Source organism: Mesocricetus auratus, unplaced genomic scaffold (genome assembly GCF_017639785.1).
Source record: "Mesocricetus auratus isolate SY011 unplaced genomic scaffold, BCM_Maur_2.0 Super-Scaffold_100020, whole genome shotgun sequence".
NCBI lineage: Eukaryota > Metazoa > Chordata > Mammalia > Rodentia > Cricetidae > Mesocricetus > Mesocricetus auratus.
The window spans coordinates 7,871,294-7,896,982 of record NW_024429201.1 but is presented as its reverse complement, the minus strand read 5'-3'; the positions used below and the strand labels follow the sequence as shown (position 1 = coordinate 7,896,982).

General features: G+C 43.9%; 1 pseudogene; it reads left to right on the top strand.

The window, feature by feature from the left end:
• The first annotated feature begins 22,914 nt into the window (after positions 1-22,914).
• On the top strand, positions 22,915-23,346 carry LOC101844782 (annotated as a pseudogene).
• The last annotated feature ends 2,343 nt before the right edge of the window (positions 23,347-25,689 follow it).

Sequence of the window (25,689 nt, the reverse complement as noted above, 5' to 3'; positions counted from 1 at the left end):
TTCAACTTACCAGTGGCTCCAACACTGAAGGAAATAACTCCTTTTCCCCCAACTACCATAAACTAGCAGTTGCTCCCAGAGGAGGCGTGGCCTCATGAGTCCCTCCCCTATTCAGCCTGAAATATTGAGCGGCTCCATTTGGGCAAGATTTAGTAGGTGTCCACAGCGTTGTGAGCTCATGGGTGCAGCCACATCGTGTACAGAAGACAGCTTAGCACTCCTTCTTGTCTTCTCGCTCCTCCTTCTTCCTACTTCTTCTCCTGTGATGTTCCTTCAGCCTTGTGGGGAGGGGTAGTACAGACATCCTATTCAGAGTTGAGCACTAATAATCACTTAATCTTACCATTTTAACAGGTTCTGAGTCTGCATTAACCATGCAAACAGCAGTTCCTCTGAAAGCTAAGCTCAGTGCTAACCTATGGGAAGAGACATAAATATTCTAGGGAAGTTTGGCACTATGTCAAAAACAACACTTATAGGTTCCTTCTATTGTCAACTTTTATCATTATATCATAGGAAATTTAAACTGAAACTTTGGGGTTCATGGCATAGAATTACACTCTCTCACTGTCTTAGTTTGGGCTACCATGACCAAAAGCATGTTGGGGAGGAACTTGAACATTTGGCTTATGCTTCCACATCTATAGTCCAGTACTAAAGGGAGTCAGGACAGGAACTCAAATAGGGCAGGAACTTGGTGGCAGGAGTCAGTGCAGAGATCATGGAGGGATGCCGCTTACTGACTTGCTCCACATGACTTGCTCAGTCTGCTTTCTAATAGAATCCAGGGCCATCAGCCAGGGGTGGGCTATCCCACATCAATCACTATTAAGGAAATGCTCTCTCTATAGGCTTGCCTACAGCCAAATTTTATAGAGGCGTTTTTCTCAGTTGGCGCTTTCTACTCTCAGTTGACTCTAGACTGTGTCAAGTTGATATAAAATTAGCCAGAGCACTTACCATAAAATGTTTCTTGGGAGCACTTATTACAGCTAAAGTTCTTAGACAGTTCTTGGGGTAGACAGGCTCACTCTGCTTCATTCACACTTTCCTGTGTCTGAGGTCTGCCAGCCAGGATGTGGGTAAATACCATGATAGAGATTAAGCTGAGTATTGCACTTAACATTCTTTGGAAACCATTGTAGAAGAGGCTCCTCCTCCTAGCCCAAATTTTCATGACTAATCACTTGCTTAGCAGAAACCTTCCTTCAGCTTTTTGCTGTCAAGCCGCAAATACCAGAGTTAGATGAAAACAGGAGGGTCTATTGAGAATGACCTTATAGAAGGCTGTGTATCTTGTAAGTTGCCCTTTGAAGGGCTCCACATCTTAGTTGGCTGGTAGATGTCATTGGTCCGTCATCACAGGACAAGCAAGGAAGTACTCCACATTCTAAGTATTAGGAGTGGCCCCCTGACTGTGATGGTGACACTTCTCTGGTTTCACTGACATGCAATCATGCAGGTCACACACACAGCTTATCTTCTGCCTGCAATATAGGTTGTAATGAGTCTACTAACTAGACCTAACCCAAGAATGGATGTGTGGCACTGTCAAATGCTCCCCGTTGAATGATGAGTGATCTTTCTATGAATGCCCTCAACAACAGCTGGCTTCAAAGATTGAGCAGTTGAGGGCACAGATAACAGGTTGTGTGCTCAATTGCTGGCATATGGAGGAGATATTTTTGGAAAAAGTGTGGCTAAGAACATACTTCCATAAACATTTTTTAAGAATCAAGATCTCACATAAATGTTTTCAAAATATTTTGGTTGACGACATGTGACTTTTGGTTTAAACTATTTGGATGGACAACAGACTCCAAAGACGGTTGGTTTAAGTGTTTCATGGGGCCCAGTTTCATAAGCTGCCCTCATTATCAAGAGTGGCAAAAAAAGGAAATTTTCTTGATAAAGTCACACCCTTCTGTGTCCCCTTATAGTTGCTCAAATACCAAGAACAGTGTGAGACGATGACTAGGCCTTACCTATTTCTTCTCCAGGGAATGTTTTGGTGACTGCATGGCAAGGGTCACACTTACTAGGAAAGATATCATTTGCTGGTTTGCAATAGCAATCTAGCCCCTAGCAGCCAAAAGCCATAAATAGACTCATCATAGAGCTTTACTATGAATTACTGGAATGAATTTAGCCTGCAAGTAGAAGCTGTGTTTTGATTTGGGGCTTTACCTAAGGAATAGGAGGTAGCTATTTTAAGGTTGAGTTGTCTTGGATCTTGACAACAGGATCTTGATAACAGTGGCTTCGGTCCGAAGGCTGGTAGCCACCTTCATGTCCTTTTGCTGTTGCTTCATGAAAAGATAGTCTAATAGTCCCGGGGGGGGGGGGGAAGGGAGGGGCTGGGGGGGGTAGATGGAGGTCTCCTTCTGTCTCCAATTGGAATCTTACCTAAACTGTTTCTGATCAGCATGTAGCTCTCTCAGAGTCTTTGAAGCACTGGTCAGCAAGCTGGCATGCAGCGCTGGTTTCTGAGGAGAGGACCCTTCTCTGAGGAGCCATTCCTGCCTCTCCTGCTTTTCAAGCCTAAAGATGCAATAGACACTTTTCTCACTGTTGCAGCAAAATATCTGACAGACGCGACTTAAGGAAGGGCTTATTTTTGGCTCGTGGTTGGAAGGTTCCGTTCTTCATGGTGAGGAAGTCGGGGCAGCAGAAACCCGAGGCAGCTGGTCACATCTCTGCAGTCTGGAAGCAGAGAGAGATGAAGGCTGGCACTCAGCTCATTTTCCCTGTGACAGTGCTGAGCCATGGCTAGGCCACCCCACCTCAATGAACTCAGTTTAGACATTCCCTCACTGACAGGCCCACAGGATCGTCCCCTAGGTGACTCTGGATTCTGTCATGTTGACAATCAAAGCATCATAGGGTATAAGCCAAAGTTTGGTTGGCAAATGGACTTTCCAGAACAGGGAAAGTAGCAGCCACGTGTCACAAAATGGTGGCCAGTGTCCTTCATTTTTTACAGGGAAATCCTAGGGTGTATCTTCTTTTATGTTAGACCAATGCCCCTGACCAAGTCCCTAAAACAGTTGCTCCATTCTCCAGAAAAACAAAAACTTATTTTTCCTGATTAATTTGCGCATTTGCACTAATGTGGTTTTCATAGTTGGTTGAGCCATTTTGTAAATATGTAATATTGAAGAAAATCACTTCACCATTCTGGGCTCTATTTATACTATTAAAATATAATATAGGCAGCTGATTGATTTTTAGATCGTTCACATTCCAATATCTAGGACTATGATAATCCTAAATGCATTTATTTAAAAGATACCAAATACTGAACCCATCCTGTGTCTGTAATCTTGCCAACAACCTCAGCCATAGACATAGGTAGTCAGGGAAAGGCCTGACTACCTTGGTGAAACATCCAAGAGCACCGAGAAGCAAAAGCTAACGCAAGTTCAGCTTCAGGGAACACTCCAGGGAGTTCCCCCAACTCCCTTTCTCTCTAACCACAGCTCTGTGGCCCACCTGCGAGGCTGTCCAGGGGCAGCAGGGCTCCAGCATGCCTGCTGCCGAGCTCCAGCTGGGGTGAGGACCATGGCCTGGAACCTGACACTCCCTCTCCCTTCTACACTTGCTCAGCCACAGTGGACCCTTCCAGAGGGCCTTCATAAGCACCCTCCTCCCCAACCCCACCCGGAACTCTCTCCTTTCACCTGCCCCATGACTCATAGCTGGACTTCTGTCTTTGGGCCTCTCCCCAACAGCATGGCCAGTGTCTCCAGCTCAGGAGTCTCCTTCTCCTCCGAGGAGTGGACTCAAAATTATGCATCCGCTGCCCGAAGACTTGTGACTTTGCCAGTGACAAACCTGGAATGTGGTGCCGGGCTAATTCTTCACACCCTTTCTCTCAGACCTCTGCAGTCACAACTGCCCGCACCAAGCACAGATCAGGGTTCACACAAGCAGAATTATCTGCAGCTGCAGTTGTTTGGTTCTTTCCCCCTCTCTCCTGTTTTGCCCCTGGGGACAGGGATATTTCCAAGTCTTCTTGCTTCCTCCCCTTCCTTCCATCTGCAAGTGTTATTAGGCCTGGCTGAGTCCCACAGAGTGACACAGGCAACAGTCATGCTTGAATTAAAAGTTATGGTCACAAGGGGAAGAGCCAACATTTTAGCGAGCAGGGAAACTTCAGGGCCCCGTGCAAATCCTCTCCAAGTATAAAATGTCTGAAAGTGAGGAGAAGACAAAATGCTCTTTAGTTTCCCTATGCCTTTATTTTACATTCTGGAACATTCTTATAAAGATATACTTAGGGTACAGCTTGCACTGTTTTCTTGTATGCTAACCTCCCGAATGATGTGATTATTTTATATAAATTGTCACCTTGCTGTGTCCTCTGAGTCTATTCGACGTAGCAGGGAATGATGGTGGTGGTGTATGGGGGCGGGGTTTCTCTATCCTGGTCCAGTCTCCCTGGAATATAGTAGGTGTCTGAACTGTAAAGTACTAGCCTTTGAGTGCCTTGCCCTTCCCATCTGTGAAAGGGCACATTTCTCTGCCTGCCTTCCTGTCTTCCTGCCTTGCAAGGTAGTGAAGATGAAACAAAGCCCTTTATAGGGCTGTGAGAACGCTGCTCTTTTGGCATTGTTACCAAGGACATGCATCTTGGGCTCTTTGTAAACCTTTCTAAAAAATCACCTTTTCCTTATCTTTTGTTGCAAACCACTGTGTGAAATAGGTTGGAAAGCATCATTGTTTCACTTTATGGATGAGAAATGGAGAGTACCGAGAGATAAGCATGGGATTTACCCAAGATATCAGTGATAAGCAGATCACAGAGGGGAAGGGAGTGCTGGGTCAGTGTCTTCCCTCAGGTTCTCTCCGGCCTCGAGAACAACCCTCCTCCTCTCCTTTCATTTAGTCTTCTGGGAGCCAGGCGCTCTCCTTGCCAGGCATGGGCAGGAACTAAACCCTCGTAGGTGGAAGCCCAGGCTCGTTGGAGCAACGCACCAAAGTTGGAAGGAGCAAAGTTCAGGATGTCTGTCTCAAGATCAACTACCAAAAGAGTGAAAAAGAAAATGAGAGTGGATAAATATGACCGCAAGAGCTCCACACACAAGGCCAAGATCAAGCCACCTGCATGGCCCCATGTAAAAGGAGCCCGGTTCAGGCTTGGGGTGGTCTGGATTCCTTTTCTGGGAAGGGTCCGCCGGCACGACTTCGGAGGCTCACACACACCTGACTCCGACTCTGTGTACTCCCTCCTCTCAGGCCTCCTACCCACTTAGCCAGTCTGCACACAGGGGACGTGCTGGGGCTGCTGTAGGGTCCCTACTCTGCTGTGACACATGACCTAGCGCAGGGCCTCCACCAGGGCACGGATGGCATTTTACATGGGGGACTTCTTGGACATTGGAGAGTTTTTAGGACATCTACTATCTAGGACTCACTGGCGACTATTTACACCTCTCTAATTGTGACAACCCAAAAATGTCAAGACGTTTTAAATGTTCCCTGGATGTAGGCAGGCACAGGTGACCCAAGGCTGTGAACCACTGGTTTAGTATTCGTAAGTAACAATTGCCAATTACTTATTAAACACCAGGCCATGCACAGGGGAAAGCAGACAAGATAACAGAAACATGGAAGTAGCCCCCCCCAAACAATTAATCAGATCCCCAAGGCTTCCCATGTTCTTCAAATCCGCAAGCACCATTTTCAAGGACATGCAGACCATTTCCAGCCAAGGGCTACGGTTTGCCTGTGTGCTCCTCGACAGGGCACACACAGTTATATGCTAAATATGCATGTATTTTCCTCCTAGACCTCAAGCAAATGATGTGCCATCGTATTTATTTGATAGCTCCATTTAGTTACAGAGTATATAAGCTGACTAGGCCCGAGACTGAAGGGCTGTTTCTAAGAGAATTAAATTGAACACTTTGGGAAAATATGATAAGCAACTATTTGACAAGTATGACTAAGAGCACCTCTATAGAAGCATAGAAAAAAATTTTCAGAACTCTCAGAGAGTGTAATTTCTTGATACATTTGAAAGTATTCAAAACTGGAAATTGCTGACAATGAATTGTAGATCTGGATTAGATAATACAAAGATGTAAAGTTCAGAGAGCTGGTCTTTCTCAAGGAAAAGACCTATGCCCTACAGAAAGATGAACGAAGGTGCATACTGTGTATTTCTAGGTTGGGGGAAGATGTCACACCTCTTCCTGTATTTGGTGATTCTTCTTATTTTCCAACCTGTTACCTATCTCAGTTGCTTCAGATGGCTGGGGTCTCTCAGATTATCCCCACTTTTGATCCGTGAAGCTAAAATCAGGGGAACTTGCTGGGATCTTCCTTAAGAAGATGTAGTCTTCGGGTTATTTGGACAATTGAATGTAAAACATGAATGTCAGGTTAAATCATACTGTTTAATTAATTTGTTTTCATACAAGGTATCATGGGGTAGCTCAGATTGGCAATGAATTTCCTGGGTAGCCCAGGCTGGCCTCGTGGCAATTCTCTTGCCTCAGCCTCTACATGCTGGGATTACAGGCTTTGCCATTCTTATGGGTCTAAGGCACTGGGGTTCATGACATGACCATGTTCATCTCGATAATACACATTCACTCGGGGCTTTATCCACTCCCTACAAATATCAAAATGTTTTACCTTGGTCCAGCATGGTAGCACATGCCTGTATGTGTAGCACTCAGAAAAATGAGGCAAGATTGTGAGTGTTGACCTGGCCGCCACACAGATACACATGCACAGGCACCTACTTGTGTATACTCTTATGTGTGAGTGAATTCACAGACTCAAAGTTACAAGAGCATTATGTAGTATGTAATTAGGTAATATAATAAATCAGACATGGAACCTGACCATGGTTCAAACTTTTGACCAAGGCATAATGTACAAACACTGTTCAGTCCTAGATTAAATTAAAATTAAGAACTTTAGTTCAGCTCAAGACATCATGGATAAAATTACAAGATGGCAAATTGGGAAGTGTTTGCAATGACTAAGGCCCCTAAGAGTTCAACATTTAGGATCTGTAAGTTTTTAAACCAAAGAGTAAGTAAACGTTGTTTCTTCCATAATTTAAATATAAAAATAGGAAAAGTGAGGGCCAGGTGTGGTAACACTTGCCTTCAATCCCAGCACTTGGGAGGCATATTTAGGTGGATCTCTATGATTTCAAGACCAGCAGGCTCTACATAGTGAGTTCCAAGACAGCCAGTGCTACGGAGTGAGACCCTGTCTCAACAAACAAGCAAACAAAACAAAACAAAACACAAACAAACAAAAGCCAACAAAAAAAGGAAAAAGTGTGTAACAGGAAGCCAACATAAAAAGAGCACTGATGGTGTTTGTGGTGGTGGTGGGGGCGGGGCGGGAGGGGAGGAGAGAGGGAAATGCAGTCAATCAGTATGTCAAATAAAAAATGGTATTTAAATAAAATAAAAAGAAAAGAAAAATAACACTTACAGATCAATAAATATTGAAGAAAAGATAATAATTTCAGTAAGCAGAGAAAAAATGGTATCATTCTGTCTCCTAGACATGAAATTACAGATAATGCCCTGAGCAGCGGGGAGGCAGGTGTTCTTTCCACATACGGCTAATGAGAATATGATGGGAACAGCCAGCTCAGGGCGTCTATTCCTACCCTCTGATTCAACACCTCCCCTTCCAGGTGTGTATCTCCAAGGGATCTTAGAGTCTTTATTAGGTTACCACACACACACACACACACACACATGCACACACACACACACACACACACATACCATATAACCATATAGCATATATGGTATAGAACCATAGGTGAGCAAGGATCTGCAAAGAAAGAGATGCCAAGATAAACATGCCAAGACATTATTAGCTTTTATTAGAGGCAACACCTGTGAGTATAACTTGGAAGGGACGGCGACCTCATCCCACAGTGAGAAGTCTAACCCCAAGTGAAAGAGAGATGGGAACAAGATGGGTGGATGTATCCTAAGGAAGGTTGTTAGATTCTACTAGGCAGACCTCAGATAGAGTTAACTGTGAGAGGAATCCCACTCTCCTAGATGGGACTTATCCTAGTGTTACTGTTATGACAATTCGTTTTCATTGTCAGCTTGACTGGGCCAGGCCAGATAAACAGGGAAACGGAGAAAGCCAGTCGAGCATAGGAATTCTGTTTCAGTGCTTCCTTTCCACCGTGAAGATGCTACTTTGTAGGGCTGCCTCAGTAGTTAAATGCAGGTATAGCTCTTACGGAGGACCTGAGTTCGATTCCCAGCACTTATAGGAGGCCATTCACCACTGCCTGTAACTCCAGCTCTAGGGTGATCTACTACCTCTGGCCTCCATGGGGGCTTGCATTCGCATGTACATTCCCCACCCCCACTCACACACAGGATTAAAAATAAATCTTAAAAAATAATAAAAAATCCTCTGCCATATAGGACCTGCCTGTGTGATGCCCTCCCTCGCTGCATCCTTTGAAACAGTGGGCCCTGGGACCCACTGATCTACTGTCTGTCTGTCTTGATAGACGTATTTCGGGACCATTCAGATACGTGGAATCCTATACTCTGTGGTGCTTTGTGACTGGCTTCTTTTCTCGAATCCTAAGGTTTTCAGGAGCCGTTATGCGGTGGCATGAATCAGCACTTCACTCTTTCTTAGCGCTAGGTATCCATTCTTCGCCTCCCAGTTCTTCGGCGGGTCGGTACCCGGTTGTTTTCCCGTCTGGTGATTGTGACTAATGCTGTATGCAAGCTGTTTGTGTGCAAGCTGTTGTGTAGTGATATGCTTTCCTTGAGCATATTCCTAGCAGTGAGATGCTGGGCTGCGGACTAACTCCACAGTCAACTTTGTGAAGAACTGATAGGCTGTTTTCTAAAGCAATCGGCACCGTTCCACATTCCCGCCAGCAACATAGAAGGGCTCCGTTTCCCCACATTCTTGCCAACATCTGTTATTTTTCATAGGGCCCTCTCTCTAGTATTTGCACTTGGCTCCCAGGCTCACAGACTCTGAGCTGCTTCATATTCATTTGCCATACTTGCTTCTGACATGGTTCTTCATCCACTAGGAAGGGACTGTACATAGCAGGGTACTCAGAACCTCACTCTCAAAGGGCTAGGGAAATGCGACCGAGTTACTTTTACTTTGTGATGGTTAATTCTGTATGTTAACTTGACTGCATCTTGTGGAATATGTCACTGTGATTGGTTTAATAAAAAGCTAAACAGCCAATAGGTAGGCAGGATTTTCAGGGCAGAGAGAATGTTGGGGAGAAGAAGGCAGAGTTGCCAGGCAGATACAGAGGAAGCATGACATGTAGGAGATGAGGTAACAAGCCATGAGCCACGTGGCACCGTGTAAATGAATAGAAAAAGGTTAATTCACTGGGCAGTGATGATGCAGGCCTTTAATCCCAGAGCTCAGAAGGCAGAGGTAGGCAGATCTCTGTCAGTTCAAGGCCAGTCTGGTTTACAGAGTGAATTTCAGGATGGCCAGGGCTGTTACACAGAGAAACCCTGTCTTGAAAAACCAAAAAAAGAAATAGGTTAATTTAAGTTATAAGAGATATAGTTAGAATCAAGCCTAAGCTATTGGCCAAGCTTTCATAATTAATAATAAGGCTCTGTGTCATTGCTGGGGAGTCGGTGATCCCCACACAAAAGTCCAGTTACAGATTGCACTGGCAGATAGCTGAGAAAACATTGCTTCTGGGTATGTTGGTGAAGATGCTTCTGGGAGGGTCTGGCATTCGAGTGAGCAAACGGTAAAGATAGTCCCGCTTACCATTGGTGGGCATCATTGATGAGCTGAAGATCTTAACAAGAGGGCGGAAGAGACACGAACTTGCTGTCTTTTTAAGCTGGGGCGTCTCGCTTCTTCTGCCCTCAGACACTGGAGTGCCTAGTCCTCCACCGCAGACAAGGAGCAGCTCATACCTGTGGCTTCTGGAGACTCTGCCATCTAGAAAGCAAATCTGGAGACATTTTGGCCTGCCCAGGAGCATAAATTAATTTCTATAGTAAGCCTGTCTACCTGTCTATCATCTGTCTGTCTGTCTATTTATCTGCCTATTTATCTATCATCTGTCTCTATCTCTCTATCATCTCTTCTATTTTTCTGGAGAATACAAGCCTTTTCTTTGTCTTCCATCCAGTTTCTGGAAGGAAGAACTGAGAAGTCCAGGTGTGCATGGCCTGGGAACAGAAGCCATTCTGGAATTGTAACTTGAAAGTGGCATGGATGACAGCAAGACTTGCGTGACAGGCCATTTTCAGGAAGGTTGTCGTTTCTTTAGTCATTTTATTTCACAGCTACACAGTGGGGAAGCAGTAGCAGTGGGTGTGGGGATCATAAACCAGGGTTCTTACTGACAGCGGCCTACATTTGATAATGCTAATTGTTTTTCTTATCAATGACTTCTCTTTTATGGCTGGCTTTTTTAGAAATAACTGTTGGCAATTGAAGCATTTCTACTTGTTCCAGGATGAAGAGTCCTAGTTCAGGGTGAAACGGATCTTAAGATTATCACAGCTAAAACAGCAATGTTGCCAAGCACACAGAGGAAAATCAGAAAGCCTTGGACTGTGTTTCTGTTTAGCCTTCTGTTCTGATACTGAGATCGAGTGAGTGAAGGTTTGGGCCTTGATTAATTGATCGGCTCTTGCATTTCTCAAATGTGTTTGAATTTTACCTCAAGAAAGCAGGATAGACCCCATGTTCCCATTTCCTGAGCCAAGGTTCATAATCTCTTAAAAAAAAAAGACAAACAAACAAAAAACCCAAACCACTGTTGGGGTCAGGTGTAGTGGCATATGCCTTTAATCTCAACATTTAGGAAGGAGAGGCAGGCAGATCTCTGTGAGTTCAAGGGCAGCATGGTCTACATAGAGAATTTTAAGCCAACTAGAATTACACAGTAAGACTAGGTGATGAAACAAACAAACAAACAAAAAACACTCTTGGGGCTCAGGTGATGGGTGGGTAAAGTGCTTTCTACATACCCATGAGGACCATAGCTCTTACATTTTAAAGAGATGGTCACAGCAGCCCACCCAGTAATCCCAGCACTGGGAGGGGGAGACAGGAGGATCCTGAAGGCTAGCCAGCCAACCAGTCTAGCCAGTCAAGGAGACCCAGGTTTAAGGAGAAACACTGTTTCCAAAAACAAGGTGAAGAATGGTAGAGGAAGACATCTCACATGCACAAATGTACCACACACACACACACACACACACACACACACACACACACACACACACACACACACACACACACACAAACCACTATCACTGTGATACCCAGAAATAAAGCTTTCCCTTAGTTAGGGAAATTGGCATCTCAAGTTAATCATCACAGAGTCAAAGCATATAGGGTGGCCTTCCTCCATAAGACACCATTCTATTGACAACCAACTCCTCTTGTGAGACCAACATTCATGTCTTCTCAGTATGGCACGCAGTGACCCAATTACATTCCATAGGCCTGACCTAGTTTGCATCTTTGCCGCTGGGGTAAAACACTGACCAAAAGCAACTTGGGGAGAAAACAGTTTATTTGGTTCATGTGTCATGACACCAGCACCGAGGGAAGTCAGGGCAGGAACCATGAAAGAGAGCTATTTTCTGTCTGGCTCTCCATGGATTACTCAGCTGCTTGTCTTTTAAAAATGTTAATATTTTTATTTTTCTTTTAGAATTTTGAACAATATATTTTGGTAACATCCATTCTCCTCTGCAAACTCCTCCCAGATCATCCCCACCTCTCTATTAATTCAAATTAAAAACAAAACCAAAATAGAGTCCAGTTTTTGTTGGACAACTGCTCCTGGGTATAGGCCTGCCTTTGTGTCACTCTACTGAAGAAAATTAACCTTTGCTGACCCATTAGCAATCAAATGCCAATAGCTCCTTGGGTAGAGGTGGGACTTCACACCTACTTTCCCCCATCCATGTTGGAATTTTGTCTGGCTTGAGTATGAAGCACTCAAATAAATGTGCATGCTGTCACAGTCTGTGCGAGTTCGTGTGTGCATCTGCTCTGTTGGGTCTGAAAATCTCTGTTTCCTCACAGTCATCTCCCACCTTTGGCTTTTAGAATTTTCCTGACCTCGCTTCCCCATGGATTCCTGAGCCTGGAGGAGATGGGTGTAATGTAGACATCCCATTTAGGATAGAGCATTCCAAGGTCTCTTACACTCTGCACATTGTCCAGTTGTGGATTGCTATGTTAATTGTCATCTACTTCAAGAAGAAGCTTCTCTGGTGATGGCTGAGCCAGGCACTAGTCTACGGGTACAGCAAATGTCATTAGGAGTCATTTTATTGCTATGTCCATTTAGCAGACTAATAGTAAATTTTTGTTAAGGCCCATGACCTCTCTGAGCCCCAACTTCTTGACGTCATTGACATTGTCAGGTATTGGTTCCATCTCACAAGGCAAGTATTAAATCCAACCAAAAAGTGGTTGGTTACTATCATAATGTTTATGCCACTATTGTACCAGGGGAACATATTACCAGATGGGTCATTATTGCAGTTCACAGAATTCATAGCTGGGTAAGATTGATAATAGCTTTTCTCCTCCAGTGGTGTACATAATACCTTACAAAACTATGCCTGTTACCTAGTGGAGGTGAAGCTTCCAGTTGAGTACCAGCTAGATATGTCCATGTTCTGTGACATGAGTATGTGGTATCTTAGGTAATAGAATCATACTGTCAAGTTCTCGAGGGTGACCCATAGCATTTCTAATAGTCTGTAATGTTTGATGGTGGTGGGGCGGTGTCTATAGGTCCCATTGGCTTCAAAAAGAGATAACCTATTTCTGGTACCCAAACTTAGTTCTATAATTTGCAAATTGAATGATTCTTAATGTCTCCAATTTTATTTATCTATAACATGGATAAAATAGCACTGTAATGAGCCTTTCCCAAATGATGGTATGGATACTTCTTATTCATTATGAAAGCTTGGCCTTAGTTTAGGTTTGTTTCTAAGTAGCTCTTATAACTTAAATTAACTCATTTCTATTTATCTACATGCTGCCACACGGCTTGTGGCTGTTACTTCTCTGCCTGCATGTATGTCTTCCTTGTTCTGCATCTCCTGGAGTCTCCTGTGCACCTAGATTCCCCCTCATCTCTGCTGGGAAATCCCACCTATACCTCCTGCATAGTTATTGGCCATTCAGCTTTTCTTTTACACCAGTCACAACAGTACATCTCCACACAGTATATGAATATTCCACAACAGCATATCTTCTGACATTACAGACCTATTTCACAGTAATACTTTGAAAAGAAGTTAGACTTTTTAAAAAGGGCCTTAGTGAAACAAGAGGGTGGGTGTACAGCCTCCCCAAAAGCCTAGTGCAGCCAGCTCTCCTGTAGTATTGGGTGGTTCTCTAATTGAATACCAGATGAAGGAGTTGGCTTGAATTTATAGACCATGTGGTACCAAAAAGAAAAAAAATAGTGTTTCTTTAAACACCAGAGTTATACTCAAGGCAGCAAGATGTTCTCACGATGAAAAGCCAACCAGCACGGTGGAAGGTTCCCCTTTTCCGTCCAGAGCTAACCCTGGAGTGCATGAGAGCAGGGGCACTGTGTGCTTTCTTCAAGCTCATTTATGCAGATGTTCTAGTGACTAGCCCTGCAGTACACTGGGGGATACATGTAAGACAGTCTCCCTTCTTCCTCTCCTGCACAACCTGCTTCTCTGAGATGCGTGGGTCTGCTTCCTTTTTTCTTTTGTTTGCCTTTCCGCTTCTTCATTTTTCTTTCTTTTCCCTTCGCTCCTTGTCCCCTTCTGTTCCCACTCCTTCCCTTTTTTGAAAACATTTTGCATGTAGCATAGTCTAGTCTGGAACTTGCCGTGTGTAGTCCAGACATGGCTTTTAACTTGCAATCCTCTTGCCTTAGTCTATCAAGTGCTAGGATTGTATAAGCTACCATGCTCAACTAGTGCTAAAATTATTTTTAGTCTTATTTTATGCATTTAGTCGGTGCTTGCATGTGTGTGTGTGTGTGTGTGTGTGTGTGTGTGTGTGTGTGGTGTGCACACAAACATGCCAGATAGCACATGTGTGAAGGTCACATGACAACCTCCAGTGTCAACCTTTGCCTTCTGCATATTTTGAGGTAGAATGCCTTGTGTTTTCCCTGCAGCATATACAAAGCTAGCTTGTCATGGGGCTCTGGTAGTTTCTGAGGAGTCTTCACATCTCTGCCTCCCACCCTGCTATCTAATGGGGTCTGGGTTCACATAGGTATCAGTGGTTTGTTGGTCTTCAACACCTGAGAACTCGGGTTTTCATACTTGCATGGCAAATGCCTTTATCCATGGAATCATTCCTGTTCAAAAATTCTTAAACAGTTCCTTGAGAGTTTTCAAAGCTCTGCCTGGCTTCCACTCCCTTGTGGTACAACATAAAACCACAAAAACACCTGTTTATACTTTGTGTTGGGATTTCATCCTTTTTGGCTAAGCTCAGAAAAGTGCTATTTTTTATATAATTGGTTAATTAAGTTATAAGTTCAAATAGCCTATCTTTTAAAACACACTGAAATAAAGGACATGTAGTCAACTTTTAAGCTATTTTGCACAAACGTTTAGTCTTCCTGTCTTTGTGTGTATTTTCTTTTTCGAGACAGGGTTTCTCTTTGGCTTTGGAGGCTGTCCTGGAAGTAGCTCTTGTAGACCAGGCTGGCCTCGAACTCACAGAGATCCATTTGCCTCTGCCTCCCGAGTGATGGGTTTAAAGGCGTGCGCCACCACTGCCCAGCTCTTTGTGCATATTTTAAAGGTTAGAATTGATGAGGGACAGAGAACCTTGGTTCTTGGTGGGGTTTTCTGGTATCGAACACAAGACACTGTGTAGTGAAGGGAGTGGACAGGGTGTTTCCCTTTTATCTTTTTTTTTTTTCATTTAGTGACTTTCTCTCTCAATCATTGGTCTTGAAAGATCTCAAAGAGCAAAGAGAAGAATTTAGTCTTCACCGAAAACACTATATATGACTTAGATTTAAGTATTTCCAATTCATCCAATTATTCTTTAGGCTATGATTTTGAGAAGAAACAAGTTTTCAGAGACTTCTACATATCTGTGAAAACTGGGTAAAAGTCATAGATGGAGAAGCTTATGCATCGATTCTTATAATATTTTCCTATTTTGCACCCAAAATGAAATGATACGACTCCTGTACTGATTTATTTTAAGCAGCATATACCTTTCATTGTCATCAAATGCAAGAGAAAATTTTCAATGAATTTGGAATCTGTGTGAAATTTCTCAGTTTTTACTCACATTCTTTTTTCTTTCCAACATAAACATCACAGTTTCATGCATACATGTTCACCTGCTGTTATAGTGTGCCATAACAAAATATCACAGACTGTGTAGATTAAACAAACAAAAGGTTGGAAGATGTCATCAGCCCATGGCAGGGTCAATTCTGACACAGGTTCTCCTCTGTTCACAGATGGCCGATTGCCTTTTTATTATGTCCTAGTACAGCCTTTCCATGAGGTAGATACACAGATTAAAAGAGGATAGAAATGCTCTCTCTGTCTCTGTCTTTCTCTCTCTTGTGCACGTGTGTGGGGGTGTGGGGGTGTGGTGTGTGTGCCATTGCAGTGCCCATGAAGATAAAAAGGGGGTTGGATCCCCTTGGGTGAGGAGTTGCAGGTAGTTGTGAACCACCAGATACAGGCTCTGGGAACGGAACTGAGTCCTCGGCAAGATCAGTTCATGCTCTTAACCACTAGGCTATCTCTCCATATCTTCTGATGAGCGCATCTATCATTGGATCACAGTTTCAGGCTCATAACCTCAATTGCATTTTTAGAAGTTCCATCTCCAAATCTAGTTGTTACGTATGGATAGGGACATGTGCTAAGAAATGTGTCATCCGATGACTGCTTTTGTACAAACATCATACAGTGTTACACAAATTGTACAAATCTGCAGTTTATAACCAACTGCACACCTTGGCTAGCTAATATGTTTACCACTGTATGTGTCGTTTGTTGTTGATTAAAACATTCTAGGACACATCACTGTTCAACAGGAAACTACAGTTTTACCATGTGAATTTGGGGACAAGATAACATTCGCTCTCTAACACCTGTTCTAAGACAAAAATATTATGTTTTTTATGAGATCATTGTAATACAAGACGTGCCATTTTAGCTATATATATTGTTATGGTGTATTATATTATATAAAGCTAAGTAATGATGAACTAGTTGGTTTGTGTGCTCAAACTTTTTTGATTTCACCTTCAATTTTCCTCATGTTTTTATAACCCATTATAAGATGAAAAAATTCTATTAGATTTCGCATCTTTTTAATCTTGAATTTCCCACCTTTAGTAGTCTATCTTGCACTGTGATTTAAAATATGTCCCAACTCTCATCTCCTTAGTGAAGCTTCTCCATGTGGTAGGTGGCAACTGACACAGAAATTCTCAACAGGTCACTGTGCAGAGAATAAGAGTGTTGTGTGGCAGAATTTTCCTGGGCGGATGCAACACAAACATCTACTCATCCCCAGATAGGGAGCTCATGACAGACCAAAGTAACAGACCAAATTTCAACTTGGTGAACCAACGATTTATGGGGTTACTCACAGGAATATGGGTGGTGGGTTACTTATAGGGGCAGAAACGACTGGATCACCAGGGCCCAACATGGCTGCCAGCTCACAAAAGCTGGGAAACCTGGAGCACACTGCACAGCCTGCAGACAGCTCAGCAGTTTGGGGACTGTCCTCTCCAAGTGACTCAGTTGATATAAACTCTTTCAAATAGCTCAGCTTGCTTCTGTTTCTTCCAGCAGCTAGTCTGGTCTCAAGAATCTTCTTTGCAGCTTGGTTTGCCTAAGAGGGACTCCCAGCTTTTGTTGTTGACTCTGGCAGGGAGAGACCTAGTGAATTTGGTCTGTTTCAGGGACTTTCTGGAGCTATTTTGAGTTGTTTACCTTCCTGTTTAGAGAGTTTCCCTATAGGGCTGAATGTTCCAGTCTCAGAAGAAACTGTTATACAACACAGACACTGAGGAGTGAGTGCTCAGGCAAAAATGGGACATTCATATCACACCCCTCCCCTCAAGGCTCAGTGACTTCAAGAAGGAATGGTGATGTCAAAGAGCACCATTTTCCAGATACAACAGGGCATTTGCACATAAGAACTCACAGTCGTTGTGACAGCATGCACATGACCTGCACAAGCTCAAGGCAGATGAAACTCTAGCATAGAAATGGAAGGCTGACAAAAATCACCCCCCCCCAAGCATAGACTGGGGAAAATGGACAGGAAATCACCCCCCAAAGCATAGACTGGGGAAAATGGACAGGAAATCACCCCCCCCCAAGCATAGACTGGGGAAAATGGACAGGAAATCACCCCCCCAAGCATAGACTGGAGAAAGTGGACAGGAAATCATCTCCCCCCAAAGCATAGGCTGGGGAAAGTGGACAGGAAATCACCCCCCCCCAAAGCATAAGTTGGAGAAAGTGGACAGGAAATCATCCCCCAAAGCATAGACTGGGGAAAGTGGACAGGAAATCACCCCCCCAAAGCATAGGCTGGGGAAAGTGGACAGGAAATCACCCCCCCAAAGCATAGGCTGGGGAAAGTGGACAGGAAACCATCCCCCCCAAAGCATAGACTGGGGAAAGTGGACAGGAAACCATCCCCCCAAAGCATAGGCTGGGGAAAGTGGACAGGAAATCATCTCCCCCCACACATAGACTGGGGAAAGTGGACAGGAAACCATCCCCCCCAAGCATGGATTGGGGAAAGTGGACAGGAAATCACCCCCCCCAAAGCATAGGTTGGAGAAAGTGGACAGTAAATCATCCCTCCAAATCATAGACTGGGGAAAGTGGACAGGAAATCACCCCCCCCCCAAAGCACAGGCTGGGGAAAGTGGACAGGGAATCATCTCCCCCCAAAGCACAGGCTGGGGAAAGTGGGCAGGAAATCTGCCCCCCAGGATAGATGGGGGGAGGTGGACAGGAAATCCCACCACAGTTGAAGAGCTATGAACATTTGCTGTTGGGAGAATCGCAGTCAGTTTCCTATATGATACGACACACCCGCTGTGACTGGATAGGGAGAAGAGGGGGACAGACAGACAGACACACACAGAGACAGAGAGGATAGAGAGAGACAGCTCAAAGTTGAGAGGGAAGGGATGAGAGGATGGAAAGTGTGTTCATGGGAGGAACTGAGAGGAGTTTGAATATATTCAAAATACATTGTATGAAATTCTCAGAGTATTAATAAAACTATTGTTAATAAATAAATATGCTTTAAAAGAATCAGCATGCTCATTAGAATTCAAGCATGAAATGAGACTTTTCTGAAAGAATGTAGTTGTGACTTGGTAGTTAAGATTGACAAAGGAGTCTAATAGTGTGAAGGGCATTTCCCACAAACTGAAAGGGGTTAATCTGCAGCACTGAGAACCTGACAGAAGTCTATTTTAAATGTGTGACAAGATACAAGCATTTTACTTACAAATACTGCATCCACGAGACAGTATGAAATTAAGAACATTGCCATTTTGTCTCTCTTTTCTGAGACTACTGACGTAACTAGAAGTCTCAAAGTGAAGGTAAGTAGTGTGATTAATACTTCATAAATCTAAGCATTTTTTGTTGGTAATACTGATATTGAAGTAATTATAAAAGACTAAAGGGCCGAATGATCATTTTGAAAGGCAATCTTTAATTCTTTGTCTTCAACAAAAATTCAGTTTATAGATAATTAAAAACATGGTTTTTTTAGCATTATGTATTGCGTACACCTGCGTGTGCGATTATATATGCCCATGTGCATGGTTGTGGAAGCCGGAGGAGTTGGCTGGGTGTATCTATTGCTTTTCACTTTTTTCCTTTAAGACAACATCTCTCACTGATCTAGAAGCTCACCGTTTTGGCTTGGCTGGCTGGTTGGTGAGCAGCTGGGATCCACCTGTCTCCACCTCCATTCTTGGGGTTACAGGCATGTGTTGCCCTACCTGGCTTTTCTGAGCACGCCGGGAATTTGCCCTCAGACCCTCATGTTTGCACAATAAGCATTCATATGCACTGAGCCATCTCCTGAGCCTCCAAATGATATTTGAAAGAAAACCACAACTTGAAAGATTACAAGGAATTTCAATGAACAATGACTTAAATGATTTCAAAGAGGCTGGGTGGTGGTGGGGCACACCTTTAATTGTAGAATTTGGAAGGCAGAGGCAGGTGAATCTTTGGGTTCCAGGCCAGCCTGGTCTGTAGAGAGAGTTCCAGGACAGCCAGGGCTACACAGAGAAAGTCTGTCTTGAAAAACCAAAAATAAATAAATAGATATCTCAGAGTTTAAGTGACAACTTAACAATATGCATTTTATAAATATGGCCTTTCAAAGGATATAGCTGTATAAAGACTAAGAATGCAGTTGACATTGAACTTGTATTCTAGCATTAAGCATCATTAACAGGGCCATGGATTAATGTTTAAAGATGCTATTTATCCTATTGAGAGATTGTCTTCCAATGTAATTTTTGTTCAATAAGCTTTAATAAAAATAATACATATACATTATTTTGATCAATGGTAAACTGATAATAATTAAATTGATAACACAATCTGGAGGAAATTAATCTTGACTGTCAACTTAAAGGAATACTTTTGCTGCAAAGAAAGTCATATATTGGAAAAAACATTTCTACACATAAATCATAGCATACTTGTTTAGAATAGAATGGAATGGAAATCTGTTCTAAGAGAAAAAAGAATTGGGTAAATTTTCCTCTTGTTAAAGAAGAAACATTGTTTTATGTCAGCATTTTTAAACTTAACTTTTAGACTAGCATACAAGTGGGTTTTCTTACGCCGTGTATTTTAGGTATGTCACTGTGTTTCCATCCACTCACAATCCCGCCGCCTGCACCAGGGCCCTTTGTCCACTGGTTACCTTCCTTCTCTCAGACGGCCCCTCCTCGCAGCTCCTCCTTTTCCTGTCACACTTATGCCCTTGCCCTTTCTCTCCAGTGCTCACATTTTCCTCAGTGATGACTCTGGTTCCACTTCCATAACCTACACACACACTTGAACTTTATTTATTTTATTTTGTTTTGTTTGACACAGGGTTTTTTCTGTGTAGCTTGGAGCCTACCCTGGTCCTCGCTCTGTAGACCAGGCTGGCCTTGAACTCACAGAGATTCTCCTGCTTCTGCCTCTTAGGTGCTGGGATTAAAGGCGTGTGCCGCCAATGCCCGGCTTGAACTATATTTTTTAAAGAATGATGGAATATCAACTTCATATGGTACTTAAGAGTCTATTGCATACTTTTTGAAGCGTTACATAATGGTCATTACTACAAAATACCAGAGAGCATATCCTTTGCAATTATTTAAACGGGCAACAACAATAAAATATCAGGGTTGGAGAAATGGCTCAGCAGTTGAGTATTTGCTGCTCCTGCAGAGGACCTGGGTTCAGTTCCCAGCACCCACATTGGAATGCCTGACAACAGCCTGTGACTCTGGTTACCTGGGAGCTCAACACCATCTTCTAGTCTCTAAGGATACCTACAACCACATGGTGCACAGACAGACAAGCAAATGCACACGTGTGTAAATGCACAGAAACACACACATTAAAAAATTAAAAAGGGATGTCAGTTCATGGGGGAAAGCACAGTTACTAAAAAACTATTCTGCGGACTGGAGAGCTGAGAGATGGCCCAGCTGTTAAGAGAAGCTGTCGCTATTGCAGGAGTCCTCAGTTCAGTCCCCAGTACTCACAGTGTAGCTTGCAACCATCCATAACTCCAGGTCTAGAGGATCTGACTCCCACTTACGATTTTTGAGGGCGCCAGGCATGTAAGTGATGCACAAAAATACATGCAGGCAAAACACTCATACGATAAAACAAACGAATGCAAAAAATATATACTTCGAGGATGTAATTTAAATAAATGTAAAATCACTGAGGTGGAAGACGGAATTGTGGCCACTGACAAGGATATGTTAGCTTAACGAATCCATCGTAGTGTGATGGCCTTGACTCGTGGGGACATGCTCATGTCCGTGGACCAGACTCCCTTCTGCTTTCGCATGAACTAAGAAGACCCTTTTAATTAGTGTGAAGTCTTTTTTTCACCACGTGAAGGTAATCCTTATTAGGCAAAGCTTACCATAATCAATTCACCTCCTCAGACAGTAGCCACTTTTTCAAGCAAAAGGTAGTCAGGCTAATTCTTAAAATCGTATTTAATTCAATATCATAATGCAGAAGTAGATACAATTAGAAAAAATGGAAGTAGCTTGCCTTGGTGCTGGTCTGAATTATTATCATTACAATTTTCTTCCAAGCCTTACATAGAGGTTACTTTAGTGTTGGGGATTGTCCTGGGATAGAATGTAGAGCATTTCTTGTGCTAGGTAAGCCCTCTACCATTGAGATAGACCCCTAGCAACAGGTAATTTTCAGTGACTGTTCTAGGTCATAATTTATAAACTGGAAGCTCCTAAATTGCCACGATGTACTTACCCGTGCTCTTTGTTTGATTGGTTGGCTTTGAGGCTGAGTTTTGCCACATTGTTTGGGCCTGGAACTGGAGTTCAAGTGACCTTTCTGCCTTGGCTTCCCAAGCAGCTGGACCCCAGGCATCTAGCCACTGCACCTAGCTTTTTTTTTGTATTTCTTGGTCCGCAACCTTAAACAACGAAACAAACAAAACCCGAGCAACTTGACTTAATCCTGCATCTCAGCTATTCCTGGCAAAGTGGAATGTACAGAGGTCCTGGTCCCACCCTTCCCAGGTCTAGCGCCAGTCTGCTCAAGCTTAGCTGCTGTCCTGTCAGGCAGTGCGTGCTGTGCCCGCATTTGTCATCTCTCTGGCTTTTGTCTGCACTGGCTTGCCTTTCTCCTTGCTAGATTCTGCTTGACTATGATAGGCATTTTAAATGCAGGCATCAAGTTTGGATAGCTTATTTCCCCTTGGGTTAGGAGGAGTCTATAGATGGCTGAATATTGATATTGCCTGACTGTAACATGACACAAACCTATTTCAGTGTAGTTTTGTGCTGGAGGCACCATGAAATCAGCTAGTGCTTGGGAGCCCTGGTAAAGTAAGAGGGTATTTCCTTAATTACTGATTCTGTACAACACAGGCAAGACATTTAAAATATCCTGAATGTCTTTGTTCTAGTGAAGAATCTGCCTGTAGCGTCTCAAGGGCCACAAATATCAAATAGCCAGTAGAATTGAGTTGTCTGTCTGCCTCGCTTTATGGTAAAACTGTTGCATCCTATGTTGTCCTTCATGGTCTGTGTCCTCGTTCTTTTCTGTGGGGCTAGCTTCCTTGTCTCGTCAATTTCATTGGTTCTCATATTTTTCTTTTTCCATCTTTGTTTTCTAAACATGGATGGCAGACTTATTACATGGTGATTCTACTTACAGGGTTACTGCTATTATACTTTTAAATTTTCCTTGCTCTTGCCCCATTTGCCATCAATAGGACTTTGACTGTAGTCTTTGGGGGACTCTTAGGGTGGTCCTATAGCACCTGATATCGGACACAGGACTGTCTATTTAATGGCACCTGTTGTTCAGTGACAGAATAACAGGAAAACAAAATACTAACAAAAACACTTATTCCATATCATGGGAAGAAAAGACCATTTTATCTGAACCAACTCTTGGAAGTCTTATTAAAAAGAATGATGGATCCATCTACATGGTAGAGTTTACACACTTTAGCTAAAAGGGATGTGTTATGTATGCGTGCATGCGTGTGTGTGTGTGTGTGTGCGCGAGCGCATGCACGTGTGTGCGCGTGCCTTATCTCAGCTGGTGTGCCCTGAGACCCCTCCCACCCCAGCATGAACCCTAGTCCCACACAAGGCCCCGTTTCCACTCCAACAAGATGAAAGAAACAAGCAGGAACCAGGAAAACCCGGCCAAACTGCGGGCACGGTGAGCACGGGTGGGAGAAGTGCTTGCAGAAAGAAGGTGGTTCATAGAACAGCACAGCAGACGACAAAAACTGCACTGCTCCTTAAAGAAGTTAGGGGTGAGCGGCGTCTCTGGCACTGAAGAGATGGACATGTCTACAAAGCAAGGACCAGAGATCCATTTTAACAACCCTAAAGTTCAGGCATCTCTGGCAGCAAATACCTTCCTTCACCATTGTAGGCCAGGTGAGACCAGGCGCCCTAACCCAGCTCGGGGCACACAGCCTGACTAGTTTAAGGAGACTGGCTGAAGCTCTACCCAGACAATCTGTGGAGAGGAGGGTTATGATGAATTCCCAGATCTGGTGGAGAATTCTAATGAGGCTTCTGAGAATGAGGCATAGAGACTTGAGGCGACTTCTGAAGAAGGTGACACTTGCAGAAGTCACAGGAGCTGCTGCTTTATATCATGACTGCTTTAAAATTTCGTTAGCTTATAGATCTGATAAATCTAGAGCTCTAATATTTTTAAGCCCAAGCTCCTGGACATTGTAGCTCTTTTTAGTTTCTGCTCACACACAATTCATTCTTGGCAGCAAATTAAGCTTGAAGAAACCTAGGGATAAAGTTTGGAAAAGGGTTAATAAAATTCTTTGCCTAGTTAAAAAAATGCTAAGTCATTTAACTTTATCATTTTATGAACATATTAAGACTACAGACAAAGCCTCCCCTGTGATGTGGAGTACATAAACTTTCAAAACAGCAAAAGAGAATCTCTCGAAACCCTAGTCCACCATGCAGAGCTCCAAGCCCATACAGTTATCAGAGTAGGCAAAGAGAATCTAAGGCCACATGTTTCATGATTTGGTAGGATGAAACATTTTTCGTGGTGTAAAGGCCAGGCAGGTTGTTGAGGACCTGGCTGTGGCAGTGTTGCTGAGGTCATGTTTAGTGGCTCTGTCCACAGGGTCTGCTCACTGTCTCATCTCTGAACCTGGCCATTTGTACACCACTTCAAGGCACTGTTTTACTCTGAAAACTCAATGCCTCATTGAGGACGGTAGGGACAGCATGTGCCACGCCTCTGCTTTCAAAGTTCAGTTGTTTTTGAGTTATTTGGCTGGACAAGAGGTCTCAAGATAGCTTTCGCAGTTGGGGAAGTGTAATTTTCCATGTCTTTAGGATGTTTTGAAGTTGCTGAGTAATTTTTTTCTGTAAAATTTCCATGAACAAATAACTTTTACCAGTATTGTAAGCTTGATTTTGATAGTGCCTGGGCAATAATCTTTAAAGTAACCCTCCTTTCTTTCCAAAAGCCACTCTCCAGCCTCATCCTCATCGAGTAAAGAACCTGGAGACCCTAGGTTAAAACCCCAACAGTGCAAATCTGAATTAAAAGTATGAAATTCGGGGGAGGGGAGGCTGGAGAGATGGCTCAGAGGTTGGTACACTGGCTGCTCTTCCAGTGAACCTGGGTTCAATTCCCAGCACCCAGATGACAGCTCACAACTATCTGTAACTTCAGTTCCCAGGGATCGGACACCTTCACCCTCAACACACATAAAATCAAGTTAAATAAAGTACATAAAAAGGATGAAATTGGTTAGCATCTTCAAAGTGCTTAAATTTATGAAGTTACAATGCAAACCTCATTTTTGCCATTAATACTACATGTTCTTGGCAGGCAGCTGGGAGGAGAGCTCTGGTGTCTGCCGGCCCCAAAGAGCTGAGACCCTAGCATAGTTTCCTGTTTGTGTATTCATGTCTCGGGGATCCAGACTATCTTCTTTGCACAATCTACCTCGGCAGGCCACTAGCAAGTTGTTAGTATATATTTTTGTGTTCTTTGCTCAGTGTGAATGGGAACCACCAAAGTCTAGACTTAACTCCCACAACACAAAGAAAGCGGCAATCAAACCCTATATAGGAGCAGATACATCTGCTAAATCTCCTTCTCTCTCTTCCATCTGCCCACTTGTCCACGGGACTACATTTGTTGTATAATCTCAAACAAATTTTTATCCTCTTTTCCCGGAGGAGAGGCAGTTTTTGAATTCCGGTTCAGGGTCTTTGGTACACTCTTTTAACAGCTTTATCAAGTGTAAATCTTTGGGTCATCCTGCAGATTGTTTGTGGTTAGTAACTCATAGAACTGGTCTATTTTAAAGAAAACTTAAATGCACAGTTTATGAATGCCGTCTTTGGATCGTGCAAGCCTGCTCATCATGTCTGCCCCGTCAGTCTTCTGCCATTTCTTCTGAATTGTTCTTATCTTCCAGAGCCAGTCTGGCAAATGTCTCCTTCCACAGTTCACTCCACGCCAGTGAACGCCGATGCGCATTCCATTCCTGCAGGTGCCTGGTCATCTTGCTCCCTGTCGGCTCTCCCTCTGCCGTCCAGCATCCGCCACTTGCTCACTTCCCATCACGTCCTCTTCTCACTTCGGGGAAGTCCGTCGAGTCCTCCTCCTCCAAGTCCCCGCCGCCCCCGCTCCGGGCCCTCCGCTGCACCGGCCGGTCCCCGCGCCGCCCTCCCGCCCTCCCGCCCTCCCGCTCTCCCGCTCTCCCGCCCGCAGTTCGACTGCAACTTTACTCCAGCCGAGGCAGAGTGCCGTGGGCGCGCGGGGCGGGCGCGTGCAGGAGCGTCGGCCGCGGGAGCGCCGGACGGCGTGGGTGTGCGAGCGGGCCGGGGGCGTCGCGGGCCGGCCTGCCCTATAAGGGGCCGAGCCGCCTCTGCCTCCGGGCGGG